Below are 14,773 nucleotides of genomic sequence, written 5' to 3' on the forward strand. Positions count from 1 at the left end.
CAAATTGCAATGGGTCCAGGTCCTTACTAAGTTAAGAATTCAGTCCAGTCATGACCAACCTCTCAAAGCATTTCATCACTGCACATGTGAGTGCTACCGGGCAATAGTCATTAAAGCAGCTCACATTATTTTTCTTAGGCACTGGTATAATTGTTGCCTTTTCGAAGCAAGAGGGAACTTCTGCCCGTAGCAGTAAGAGGTTCAAAAAGTCCTTGAATACTCCAACCAGTTGGTTGGCACAAGTTTTCAGAGCTTTACCAGGTACTCCATCTGGACCTTAAGCCCTGCGAGGGTTCACCCTCTTTAAAGGCAGCCTAGCATCGGTCTCTGAGACAGAGATCATAGGGTCACCAACTGCAGCAGGGATCTTCACAGCTGTAGTTATATTTGCCCTTTCAAAGCCGGCATAGAGGGCATTAAGTTCATCTGGTAGTGAAACATCACTGCCATTCATGCTACTGAGTTTCACTTTGTAGAAAGTAATGTCTTACAAACCCTGCCGGAGTTGTCAGACATCCAGTGTCACTAATGAAGGGTCTGGGCCCGAAACATCGATTGTTTACTCTTTTCCATAGATACTGCCTTGCCTGTTGAATTCCTTCAGCATTTTGTGTGTATTATTTTGATTTCCAGCATTTGCAGATTTTCTCTTGTAAGTAGTCCTATTAGAGAAGGAACTGCACTCTATTTCACTTCAGGGAGGAAAATGGGCAAGTTGTAGAGGTTTCTGTTGAGGAACCTTTTGGAAAAAGTGACGCTAGTTCAGTAAAGTTCAAGGTAGTCAATGGAAAAAGACAAGGTTAGTTGTAGAATTAAGGTCTTCAACTGGGGTGGGGGGGGGGGGGGGTTAGGGCCAATTTCAAACTGCACAAAGCAGGACCTGGACAAAGTAGATTGTGAGCAGCTTTCAGAAGGATACTGACAGCTGAAAAAATGAGAGGCGTTTACAGGCTGGATAGTAAAAGCTCAGAGTCAGCTGTAAGGCTAAGCAGCAAAGTTAATAAGAGTAGGGATCTTGGTTAACCAAGGCCATGGAACATTTCATCCGAAATAAGTAGTAAACACTAACGGAATAGATGTTTGCTCTCCAGCGATTCTTTGATGTTTAGGAGATATAGAGTTGTAAGATAAAGTTTGTGAACCCTTTTCAATTACCTGGTTTTCTGCATTAATTATTCATAAAATGTGGTCTGATCTTCATCCAAGTCAAAATTACACACTTCTTTTCATCAATACTGAGTACACCATTTAAACAATCACAGTCAATGAGATGTGAGATTGGACACACGATTTGTAGAGGTGCCCTGTCCTATAATAAAGACACAAAGTGAGGTTACTGACAAAGCCTGCTCTTCTTAAGGAAGATCTGTTTATGTGCACCATGCCACAATCAAAAATTTCAGAGGACCTTAAAAGAGGAATTGTAGAAATGGATCAAGCTGGAAAAGTCTACAAAAGCATCTTTAAAAACCTGAATGTTCATCAGTCCACAGCAAGATAAGCTGTCTACAAATGGAGGAAATCAGTATTGTTGCTACTCTCCCTGGGAGTGAGCATCCCGGAAAAATCTGACTAAGGGTACAACATGCTCACTAAGGAGGTGAAAAAGAATCCAAAGGTGACAGCAAAGGACCTGGAGAAATCTCTAAAACTTGAAGTCTCTGCTCACTTTAAGAAAAACACAGAACAAAAATGGTGTTTATGGAAAGACACCACCGCTGTCCAAAAAAAAATGACAACATTGCTGCATGTCTCAAGTTTGAAAAAGACCACCTGAATGTTCCACAATCCATCTGGGACATTGTTCTGTGGATAGGCAAAACAAAAGTTGAACTTTTTGGCAGAAATGCACACTGCTATGCTTAGAGGAAAAAGGGCATTGCACAGCTCCCCCAAAACCTTATCCCAACTGTGAAGCATGGTGGAAGCAGCATCATGGTTTGGGGCTGCTTTGCTGCCTCAGGGCCAGGACAATTTGCAAACCTCCAATTGAGGTAACATTGAATTCAAAACTGTATCAAGATATTTTACAGGAGAATGTCGGTAGTGATCCATTACCTGAAGCTTAATATAGTTGGATGATGCAACAAGGCAAGGATCTGAAATATGAGAGTAAATCAACAACCGAATGGTTTTAAAAAAATGTTACGGAATGGCCAAGTCAGAGTTCAGACCTTAACGCAACTGAGATGAGGGCTGTTCATGCAAGGTATCCCAGAAATATCGAGGACCTGAAATAGTTTTCTATGGAGGAATGTTCTAAAATTCCTCCTCACCATTGTGCAAGTCTGATCAGCAGCTACAGGAAATGTTTGATGGAGGTTATTGCTGCTAAAGGAGGTTCTACTAGTTATTAAATACAAGGAGTCACATACTTTTTCCAGTCTTGACTGTTCAATAAAGACATGAAACATACAAATGTTTGTATTATTAGCTTAGGCTGATTGTGTTTGTCTATTATAGTAACTTGCTTGAAGATCCAGAACAAATTTTAAGAGTAATTAATGTAGAAAACCAGGTAATTGACAGAGGATTCACAAACTTTTTGTAGCAACTGTAGGTGAGAACTTAAGAATCAGGAGGTCAAGAATACATGAAGCTGTCTTTTTCAATACTCACTAGCTACAACATGGTGCTAGATTCTTTGTATGTTAAAAAAATAAAACAAATAACTACAGGTCAGTGTGCCTAATATAGATCACAAGAAAATTACTGGAAAAGATGGATAGAAGGACCGATAGAAGGGTTAGAATGGAGATGATAAAGTTAGTTGGAATGGTGATGTTGATATGTAGTTCAACATCTTAAAGACTGGAGGCAGAGCAAAAGTAGCATCAAATTTTTAAAGATACCTACATGAATCCTGAAGGTCATGGACCAAGAGCCAAAAATATTGACTTTAATGGTTCTTTTGGGCTGGGATAGACCTTATGCTACATATTTAAAGCAAATCACTTCATGGCACTCAAGTGAAAAGAATCTTTTGTAAAAGAAAACAAAGCAAAATGCAGATAATTAAGACTAGCCTATGTGTAGTAATGACCACTATAATCAATAGAAATCCAGATAACCACAGTGGGGTAGCTCTAAACTGAGGGGAAGGTTTAGATCATAATCCTGAATAAAAAGTAGGAGCCTCTAAAAGAACAGATTAATAAAGTGTGGTGATCAAACAGTCATTGGTGTAAAGACATAGTCAAGATTTCACAATTAAATAAACCACTGCAGCAATGGATAAAATTGAAAATCTATTACCTCCAAGTACTTTATGCCAACTGTAAACACATGCATTTCAAAGCACCTATCCAGCGGTGAATTACTACTTTCCAAATAGTGAACTGGCTGAACTGAAATTAAGCTTTGCTTTTAGTTACCACAGCAAGATGAAACATGTACTTATACAAGAAAATACAATTTAAATGAACATATGGAAATCTATCTACTTTGTTGAGCACCTCCGCTCCATCTGCAAAAAGCAGGATTTCCTGGTGGCCAACCATTTAAATTCCTATCCCCATTCCTGTTCTAACATGTTGGTCTATGGCCTCCTCTTCTGCCATGAGGAGGCCACTCAGGTTGGAGCACCAATAACACATGTTCCATCGAGGTGGTCTTCAACCTGATGGCATGAACATCTATTTCTCTAACCTCTGGTAATTATTTCCCCCCTTACCATTCTTCAATTCCCAATTCTGGCCTCTTATCTCTTCTCCTCACCTATCATCTCCCCACTGCTGCCCACCCCATTCCCTTTCTCCAATGGTCCCCTCTCCTATCAAGATTCCTTCTCCAGCCCTCATCTTTTCCACCTCACCTCCCAGCTTCTTACTTCATCCTCTCCCCACCCACCTGGCTTCATTCATCACATTCTAGCTTGTTCTCCTTCCACCCCTTCACCTTTTTTTCCCCTAGCATCTTCCCCCTCTTTTCCAGTGCTGATGAAGAGACTTTACCAACACGTCAAGGGTTTATTCATTACCATAGATGCCGTCTGACTGAGTTCCTTCAGCATTTTATGTGCATTGCTTTGAAAATCTGCCCTATTGGGTTGTGTATAGAGAACATGAACTAGTGATTACAGGAATTCTATTCACAATTGATTTTGAAAGGCATTATACATGTCACAATTACTGAATTAATTTTATATTTGTTGTACTTAGATTTTGAAAATTCATAAAGCATGTTTTTGGTTCTATTATATGCTTCGCTTCACACAAACTTTAATTACGTGATGGCATGACAGCAAGTTTTCATTTGCACCAAATTATTTTAAAATTTACATCTGCAAATTAGAAAATTAAGTAATTGCTGATTGATAATTTTGCCAAATCCTTGGGTCACTTAGTAGGCAATTTTATAATCACAATTTTAGAATAGATAATAGCACCATGGTGATAACCTGAAGATATCCCCAAATTGTATGTGTGTTGTTCGTCAGCCCAGAAAACACCTTAGAGCAGAATACCTGTATTTAAAGTTTACATTCATAACAATCCTGGAAAATTTAATTTATAAGTTGTGGAGATGTAAACAGTATTTAAATGCTAAACAATTAATTTTAAAAGCACTGAGGTGTGGCAGAATTTCACCTTCAAACAGCATCAATAATGTGATATTCTGCAAAGATTACACAGAAAATACAAAGTTGAGGGAAGGGGGTATGGATGTGGGTCTAACAACATGGGTGTTCTGAACAATGGGTTGACAGAGCAAATATTAAGACATTCACCCTTGGGGAGGGATTAAATATTCTAAAAGATAAATATGATACCTATCTAATTCATTACTTTTATACTTTATTTAGAGTTTAAGATTTGGTATGTCAACAAAGACTAACAAATTTCTACAGATATACCATGGATAGCATTCTGATTTATTACATCACACCTGGTATGGTGCCTCTAATGCACAGGATTGAAAGACACTACAGAAGTTGTAGGCTCAGCCAACTCCATAATGGACACAGCCTTCCCACCATCAAGAACATCTTCAAAAGGCAGTGTATCAAGAAGACAGCACCAATCATTAAGGACTGTCACCTTCCAGAACATGTCCCCTTTCCTTTACTGCCATTGGGGAGGAGGTACAAGAGCATAAAGATGCACAATCAAAATTTTAGTAGCAGCTTCTTGGCCTCTGCCATCAGATTTCTGTACAGTCCATGAACATTAAAAGGAAAAGTCAGGTACGCGTTTTTTTTTGGAAATTTACTAGTAACTTTTTAATGTCTTGCACAGTACTGCCATTACAAAACAACTAATTTGATGCCATACAATATTTCAGTGATAAACCCAATTGAGATTATGAGTGCGTGAGAAATAAACTCACGCAGTCAAAAGCCACTATGAAATATTTTCTACTATACACTTCAATGCTCACTTTGTGCTGTAGGAGTTCTACAGAAAATAGGATCTACTTGATCTGAATCACTAAATACACTGAAAGCTCCATACACTGAAAGTCTGGTGACCATATCATTGTAAATGGCTGTGTTGGATTTCAATATTTCTGAGAAATTGCACTACAAGTATCACATGAAATTGTTGGTGTTTTTGCTTCCCCTCTTCTCTGGATGCATGTTTCCAGTAGAAGAAACAGTTTGCAGCAAGTCACATGTCCCAATCCAACCGCATTGGTTGATACAAATCATTAAATACTCAGGTAAAGTAAATACTAAATAGTGATGGACTGGTATCAGAACCACCTTCAAAGAGCAAATATGATTCATAGGAGAATAAGAATCAGATAATAATGGTACAACTGAAGTCCAGCGCAAAAAAAACCCGCCTGGGTTGATTTAATATCATTCTTATGCTCTAGTACAAAAACTTCTAAAAAATCATGTGTTTGACTGGTGTTATGAAAGGTAAGAAATATTTTGTCTGTTCCGAGAAAATGAAAAATTCCACACGACATGCTGGCTCTTGATGTGCTACTAGAGCTTGTGTTCCAGAAAACAGACTGGGCCTGGGGCTGCAAGAATCAGGCAATTACAATAAGCAGATGGTCAACACAACAGGGCCAAAAACACGGCTATTTTGTATGTAATTAGATCCTGCACATCAAAAAGAATTACAGAATTTGTTATCAGTTGTTCCTTGAGTTCTTGGAATGCCCATAAGCAATAATGAGGAGGGGATATGGTGGGGTGGGTTGGTTAAGCACAATCACCAAGTTCAAAGTTAAAATCTAGAAATGATTGCCATTTTATGGACCAAACCTCTTATTTATCCCTAGCCACCAGGGAGCTACTGACAAAATCCTTCTTGTGGGTTAGCTCATCTTTCTGAACACACACAGACATGCAGAAGTCACATAAAATGCAGGCAAGATGCAGGCAGCACATCTAAACCTACACTTTGCTGACAGATTTACCAAGTCCAGGGATTGGATGATTCAACTGTAATCCAGCACAACGCAACACTCAAAATAAATATAACAATGATAAAAAGAATTAAAATAGGTGAAGCGCCTTCAGCCCAAGGCATCAACTCTTGTACTTCCCACAGATGGGGCTTGACCTGCTGTGTTTTCACCAAATTTTCTGCTTTCATTTTAGTATAAAATGTAATTTGCTTCAGAAGCCACTCAACCATATCAAGTAGATGCTATAGGTCAAAAAGTCCCTTGTGCCAGTGGTAACTACATCCACTTAATTGCAGGATGACCTTGAAATGAAAACTAATATGGATCATTCTGAGGTGCTGAATAAACTTTGCAGAAGAAAGTGTTGACATAACACTCCTCCATATTGTAATTCTCAGATATGCAAAGAATCAGACTACCTTTATGAAGAAAAGCTTGAACAAAAGCAGGCAAATGCTTTCAGGATTCACCCAGCCATCATCAAAAGAACATTTAAAACACAAAAGATTCTGCGGATGCTAGAAATCTTGGAGCCAAGAACAAAATGCTGAAGAATTCAAAAGTCAAGCAACATCCATGGAACGGAATAAATGCTTAATGTTTTGAGCCGAGACCCTTCATCAGGACCAGAAAACAAAGGGGCAGAAGCTAGAATAAGGTGGTGGGTGAGCAGGAGGAGGAGGATCGGTGAAGCCAGAGAGGGGAAAACAGAGGGGAGCATGAAGTGAGAAGCTGGGAGGTGATAGGTGGAAGAGGGAATCCGGAAAGCAAGGACAGTGGATATGGAAGAAAGGGAAGGAGGGAGGGCACTTTAAGGAAGTGGTGGGTGAGAAGCGAGGAACCAGAATAGGGAATGGAAAAAGAGGAGGGGGGAGAAAATTTATTTGTTATGACTGATATTAAAACTTCAGTATTATGACTTCATATTTCATATGAGCTGCCTCTGATGCTCCGCCTATTCATCAGTCTTAAAAGTTGCAGTTCCACCCAATACATGACCATATTGCTGCTCAGGATAAAATGAAGAATAAAATTCAATTCATGAGGTTCTATATGTACAAACAGCGGCTTTCAATGTAATTTACTGCACTTATCACAAACAGTGAACAGAAGCAATACAAGGATCATTCATCAAGTTTAAAGTAAATCTATTATCAAAGTACATACATGTCATCATACACTACCCTGAGATACATTTTCCTGCAGGCATTCACAGTAGATACAAAGAAACAGAACAGAATCAATGAAAAATTGCAAAGACAGACAAATAATTAGTGTGCAAAAGACAAACTCTGCAAATACAAAAAAAAACAAATAATAGTAATAATAAATAAATAATAAATGGACTCACTTGAAAAGCAAGTCCTTTAGAATTGTGGGATCAGTCCAGTCAACTCACAAGGTCAGACTGTAAAGCTAAATTCTAAAAAGATAAATTGAGTGTTTGGCAAAGTATTGCCGGGGGGGGGGGGAGTGCAATGTACAAAAGTAACTGCACTGAACAAAGCCATTCCATGCTATTACCTGTTGATGACAGTTGTGAAGAAAGCAAACATTTTTTTTAAGCTTAAAACCAAAACAAATTCATTCAAGACAAAGAATTTCTAATTGCACCCTTCCTCCATCATAGTGGACAAATCCTGTATTGTCTAAGACAAGTACTTCTTTTCATTCAGCATGGACAATGCTAGAGATTATTTAGGAATTAAATAGCCTCCATTACATGCAACAAATTAATAATTCATAAAGTAGCTGGCTGTATTATAGTTATCGGATTAACTAGTTATGGACATATTCTCATGTTAACACTGCAAGTACAAACTGCACCAGTGATGATTTGCTCCAGCATGAAACCAAAGATGCATTTTACCTTCAAGTATGAAATTTGTGTTCCTATATATTGCACTGCTAATTGATCAGGGAGAGGTTGGTGTTGCAGAACAAGAGACGTTGTGCATAGTTTTAACATGAAAAAAAGCAAACTTCACAGCTAACTTTTCCTGCCTGCAACTCAGGCACAAGAACCAAAAGGCAACCAGCAAGCTGGAAAACCTACAGAATCCTAATGACAGTCTAATGAGCCACAGTTGTACATTAATGACCAATCTCACTCTCCCAATTCAGCAAGCTCAGAAACTGCAGTTAATATACTTGAAATATACGAGGAAATCACAACATAAAAACATTCTGATCATAGCCGATGTTATTCTATTCAGCAAAAAATCTAACTACATCGCTTTATTGAAGAAAAAGCTACTTAAAAAAATAGGTCAGCCAGTTTGTGGAGAGAAAAGTAGAATTAAACAATAACTACTAACTTTTGCTTTCTTAGATGCTTTGCATGAACTGCTTTGAATTGTCAATACATTATGCCAAGATCAGCTGCAGAAAACAGTTAGACTAGCTAGTACTGAATATGAGACTACAGTTAAAAAAAAATCAATCATCTGATTGAGATGACATCATGATGTTAGAGCTTCACAGGGCTCCAAGCATCTCAGATTTAAATGCCAGCTTGACCTTAGTTAAAATATGCACTTTTGCATCTGAAAAAAAAAATATATGCAGTTATATGACAATTTAAAGCGCTAAAATATGAATGAATGCTCTATCAATGCTTTCTTCTGTTAAGACTGAAACCAAGCAAAGCTATCATTACAATAAATCCCTGCTATAACCCAGTATCCTCAAATGCAATGTCAATTCTCATTATACTTACATATTCCAATCTTGCATATTGTATATAATTAATCTACACCCACATTGATAGTGATAACTTTCAAGGAAATGCTTTATATTACATAATTTATCACTTACCAGTCATCTGCTTTAAGCTAATGCGGCTTTTACCCATATTGATGTAAAATTTACTGAATTTACTCTCCAGTGCTCTGATTTCCAATACAATAAATCCCAACAGTTCCATCCACTATACAGCAGATTGTTGATTTGCAATAATGCATGCTTACCTTCCAATTTATTTTAATTGAAATAAAACTACTGGGCCTCAACTACATTGTATAAAATTGATTGACATCTGCACTCATGCACATCAACCTTTAAATGCTGTGATTTTAAAATATCTGATTTCAATCTCTCCTAGTGCACATCCGTGATTCGAATCTGCGTTAATGCAAGGTTATCCTGGTCGTCCTATCCAGCTTGCCGGCATTGCATAACGTCCTTTCCCTCAATAGGACTTCTGCACCTTCCCTGCAGTGCTGGTTGCTAGGCCGGTTGCTAGCCAGACCCAATCACGGGGCTCTACCTTACCGTAAAGCTGCTGCTTGTAGGTGTTTCAGGAGAGGTGGAAGCGAGAAAGAAACGCAGCCCCTGAGCTGTGCTATTTCATCCTACTCTTCCTTATTAATCCAGACTCTTCTACCGCGGGCTGTCCCGCTGCCTCTCTCGGCGCCCGACTTGAACGGAGGCGTCTTTTCCAACGGCAGCCCCTTTTCCGGTCGGAAACTCTCGCGAGAACAAAGGCACCTTCCCTGCTCCTCCCGCGAGATCTGCCAGCATCAGTACCAGTCACTCATCGGTCACCATGGCAACCTCAGCCCTCTCCACCGGGATAATTACTTGGCCAGGTAGGAAGGTATCTATGAACTCTAAGGAGGCTGTCACACGTTCCCCACACCGAGTCAAGCCAATAAGGAAACTTGTAAAGTTGCCTCCTTTGAGAAATGTGCAACTGAGGAAAAGTATGAGGCAAGTCAGGGTTACCATACCAACCAATATGCCCCTCTGAGGCTACTCCCATTTAGCCATATCACTCTAAACCTTTCCCATCCATGTACCCACTCCTTGCCTCTTTAATTTTGTTATTGTATCTACCTCAACCACTTCTCTGACAGCTAGATCCATATATTCAAGATTCAAGATAGTGTAATCTAATTTCCTGAACACAGTGTAAAGGAGAACAGAATAATTGTGACTTCAGATCTGATGCAGCACAAAAGAAGCATAAATGATAAAGAACACAATAAAACAAAATAAATATAAATAATAAGATAACTTATATACACAGATTGATTGTATGTCCATAAAGTTGACACTAGTCTCTACATAAGGTGACTGACAGGAAATAATAAAATACTGTAGTGGGTGGAGTTGGTGGGTACAGGTGTTAAGCAGCCTTACTGCTTAGGGAAAGTAACAGTTTTTGAGTTTGATAGTTTTGGCATGGATGCTACACAGCCTGGTGGGAGTGAGACAAACAGTCCATCAGCAAGGTGGGTGGGATCCTTCATGATGTTACTGGACCTTTTTCAACACAGTATATCTTTGGTGGTGGATAGACTGGTGCCAGTGATGTATTGGGTAGTTTTGGCTGCTCATTGTAGAGATTTCCTATCTGCTGCAGAGCAGTTTCCTTACCAAACACTGATGCAGCTTGATAGGATGCTGTCTACTGCACATCTGTAGGATGTTGTGAGTATAGTTGAGTAAAGTCCAGCTCTCTTCAGCCTCCTCAAAAAAAAATAGAGATGTCTGTGAGCTAACCTGATTGTGTAGGGTGTGTTCTGGGACGACGAGATGTTTTGTGTGATGTGCACTCCCAGGAGTTTGAAACTGCTTGCAGTTTCCATTGGCTATGTCACTGATATAAAGGGGAGTGTGGGTTGTTTGAGTTCTCTTGAAGTCAAAAACCACCTCCTTTGTCTTATTGACATCAAGTTATTTGCCTGGCACCAGGTATTGGGCTCTTCCATCTCCTCTTTGTAGACCATTTCTTTGTTGTTGGTGAGGACTCCCACCACTGTCATGTCATCGGCAAACTATATGATGTGATTGCTCAGGTGTTTGGCCATGCAGTCATGTGTGAGCAGAGTGTACAGTGATTGGCTCAGCACACAGACCTGTGGGGACACCTGTGTTAAAGATGATGTGGAGGGAGGAGTGGTTCTATATCCTGACTATTTGAGGTCTATTCATTAGGAATGTACCACCCTCTGTATGGAGTTACCTCCCAGGTCCCTTCTCACATTAAACTTATGTCCTCCAGGGTTTGATTCAATTTTCCCAGGGGGGATAAAAATCGTGTGTGTATTCACTCTATTTAAATCCCTCATGATTTTATATGCCTCAATAAATTCAAGTTCATGTTTATTGGTATTCAACATGTGTACAGCCAACTGAAACAGCATTTCTCTAGACCAAGGTGCAAAACACAGTACATATGACTCATGCACAACACATACAGTAATGTTACAGCAAATAAATTAACAAGTATTAACATATATTTCAGAAGATTGACATTTAGCATCAGTGCACTTACAACTCAAATTTAAAAAGTAAACAGCATAACATTTTTGGCACTTCAAAAATGATGAAACCTGGGTGATGGTAGTTTAGTCATCTTATGACCTGGGGGAAGAAGCTGCTCCCCATCCTTTTCCTAATGCTACAGTATGCGCTGCCTTTTGGTATTAAGTCAAAGAGATTGTGGGATGGATAGGAGGAATTCTTGACAATGCTAAGGGCTCCATGTATGCAGCACTCCTGATAAATATCACAGATGGGTGGAAGAGGGACCCCAATGTTTCTCTCAGCAGGACTTGGTAAGGACTTGTAGTGAGATGCCTTGTGATTCCTGTACCAGATGGTGATGCAGTGAATCAGGACATTTGGACACTCTCAATAGTGCTCCTGTAAAAATGGGTTAGAATGGCGTTGGGGGCGGGAGCCTTGCTTGTCTCAATTTTCTCAGGAAGTGGAGACGCTGCTGTACTTCCTTGACTGGTTTTGAGGGACCAGGTGAGATTGTCTGTTTCATGCATGCCCAGTTCTCTCCATAGAGGAGCAATTTATGTACAGTGAGAGGAGTGAGTTAGCTTTTATCTCTTATGTCCCCAATCATCTCTTTACTCTTGTCTATGTTGAGACTCAAGTTGTTGCACTTGCACCACTTTACAAACTACTGCACCTTCTCTCTGCTTGCAGTCCCTCAATCTTCTACACACCAACCAAGTCCTGGCTTGTCCAACCCCTCTCCATGATTCATCACACTCCACCAGGTGTGCTCTTTTGTGCAGATGCATAGAATGAAGGTAGTATGAAATGTGTTACAATATGACAACAATGAATATAGAATTGAGACAGGTTTTTTTATAAACAAATAAACATATATTTAAACTGGTCAATAAAAATGAAAAGTAAACAAACGACCAACTTAACCGGAAGTTAACTGCTATACGGCAACTCGAACAGTTCTTAAAGCAATAAATATGAACACAGTTCTTAAAGTGATAAATGTGAAAGTCCAATTGATTTATACAGTCAATTAGGAGAGACTTTCCTAAAGTAACTAATTCCTCGACGATGTGACTTTACTGCTGATCCCAGCCGAAATATGCCTTGCCTGAAGGATTTACGATGAAGGAAATAAAAACGGCTTGAAGGAACTAACCATTTCCTTGTCGAATAACACTGCGCCCAATCCTTTCTGCTCTTACAATGCAGGGGCTATCTTGAATGCTGGTTACTATTTCCAGAACGAAGATCTAATAAAGTCGATCCTGTATTATCGCCAACGGCACCAACTTTACTCGATCCTTCGAGTTTCCATACTTCGGTAAATCTTCACTATCCAATACTTAGACTTTAAAATTAAATCGAAGATACATCAAACATAACTGGCAGTGATTTTCAAACCTGCCAGCACAACTACAATGTACCTTACAGTAAGAATTAAAATTCCACTTTAAAACAAAACTGCGTCGTGAAACCAAATACGCAGCATAACGGAGTAACGGACGACTTAAACAACGTCCCAACAAAAACTCCTGTGTCACAGAAGGCTTTCCCCGTTTTATACCTGTTGGAATAGGCCATCACATGACCTCACACGTGGAAAGATTACATCATGTGACCTCATACTGGCAGGAAAATGCATCACCCCACTATCACAAGACCATTACATCACACTCACCAGATACTCAATTACATCATAGTCATGAAACTGTCACAAGATACCCACAAGGTATGTAACAAATGTGTAAATGAATTGATTGCTGGGAAATGACCATACCTTTGACATTAAGGCAACATTTGACCAAGTGTGAAATGAAAGAGTTCATGTAGCTTAAGTCAGTGAGCATCCAGTATAAAACAGATCAATGGCTAGATTCATTCCTTGCACAATCATCCCATCCTTAGGACTTCACTAAAGAAAGTGCAGTGTCCTAGTCTTTAACTACTTCATTACTAACTTTCCTTCCATTATAAAATTAAAATGTACAATGTTTAATTTCATTCACAACTTCATTCTTGGCATCACACACAACATGCTGGAGGAACTCAGCAGGTTGGGCAGCATCCGTGGAAACGAGCAGTCAACATTTCAGGCCGAGACCCTTTGTCAGGACTGAAGAGGAAGAGGAAGCCTGACTGTCCTGATGAAGGTTCTCGGCCCGAAACGTTGACTGCTCATTTCCACCTGTACAATGTACAGCTTATGTTAATCAAAATGGCTTCTTTGTTTTGTTAAGACTAGGAATGCTTCTTTGTATGATATGTGCTTTCTCTCGCAGTTGTTTAGCTTTAGACTTGCTGATATTGGGATTGTATTCATTTGTTGACCAATGGGGAATGTTATTTTGTCTTGCGAGGCTGGGAGCTTGAGGGTTTTCACGGTCTTTTCAGGGGAGTCAGGAAGAAGACACCGAGGAAGGTGGACCACCAGGGTGGTCCCAGGTGCAAGGACGTGGAGGTCAGAGGAAAGTGATGAGGGGTCGAATGATTCGATGGTTGAGCTCCAACAATGTGCACTAAACTGACTGAACTTTGATAAGTTGGCACCTTTTACTTTATGTTCTTTTCCTTCATATATATTGTATTACATAGTTTAGTTTTAGTAAAATCTTGAAATGTATTCCATAATGGTATCTGGTGTGAGTTTGATATGGTGTGTGTGCGCGTGGCATAAACTTGATTCTCACAGCACCTGCGTATAGGGGAGGTGGGGTTGGTGAGTGGCTGGATCTCCTTTTCCCCTAGACATATACCAGCCTGTTGGGTAAGCGTTACACACAGATGCTGCCCGATCTGCTGAATTCCTCCAGCATGCTGTGCATGTTGCTTTGACCCCAGCATCTGCAGTGCATTTTGTGTTTTCATTCATGGCATAGAAGTAACTGACAATGAACATCTACAGCAAGGAAAAATCTAATGACCCACCCTCAACATTAAATTTACTATTTCTAATTTCTCCACTATCTATATCCTTTGACCAGAAATTTATTTACTAACCATATGAATAGCACAGCTGCAAGACCAGGCTGGATATGTGGCAGGTGACTTATGCCTTGACATTTCCAAGACATTCAGCCACCTATAAGGTAGAAGTTAGGAATGTGATGGGATATTTTCCTCTTACCTGGATGAATGCAAATCCACCAACTCT

General features: G+C 39.6%; 1 protein-coding gene across 2 annotated transcripts in view; it reads right to left on the reverse strand.

Annotated features, from left to right (window-relative positions):
* Positions 1–9,807, reverse strand: part of LOC132378894 (secretory carrier-associated membrane protein 5) — a 66,868-nt gene extending 57,061 nt beyond the window's left edge. For both annotated transcript variants that reach the window (XM_059946185.1, XM_059946186.1), the window contains exon 1: positions 9,640–9,807. The gene's annotated coding sequence lies outside the window, so the exon portion shown is untranslated. The remainder of the gene's footprint in view (positions 1–9,639) is intronic.
* Between the last annotated feature and the right edge of the window lie 4,966 nt (positions 9,808–14,773).

This window comes from Hypanus sabinus, chromosome 21 (genome assembly GCF_030144855.1).
Source record: "Hypanus sabinus isolate sHypSab1 chromosome 21, sHypSab1.hap1, whole genome shotgun sequence".
Classification (NCBI taxonomy): domain Eukaryota; kingdom Metazoa; phylum Chordata; class Chondrichthyes; order Myliobatiformes; family Dasyatidae; genus Hypanus; species Hypanus sabinus.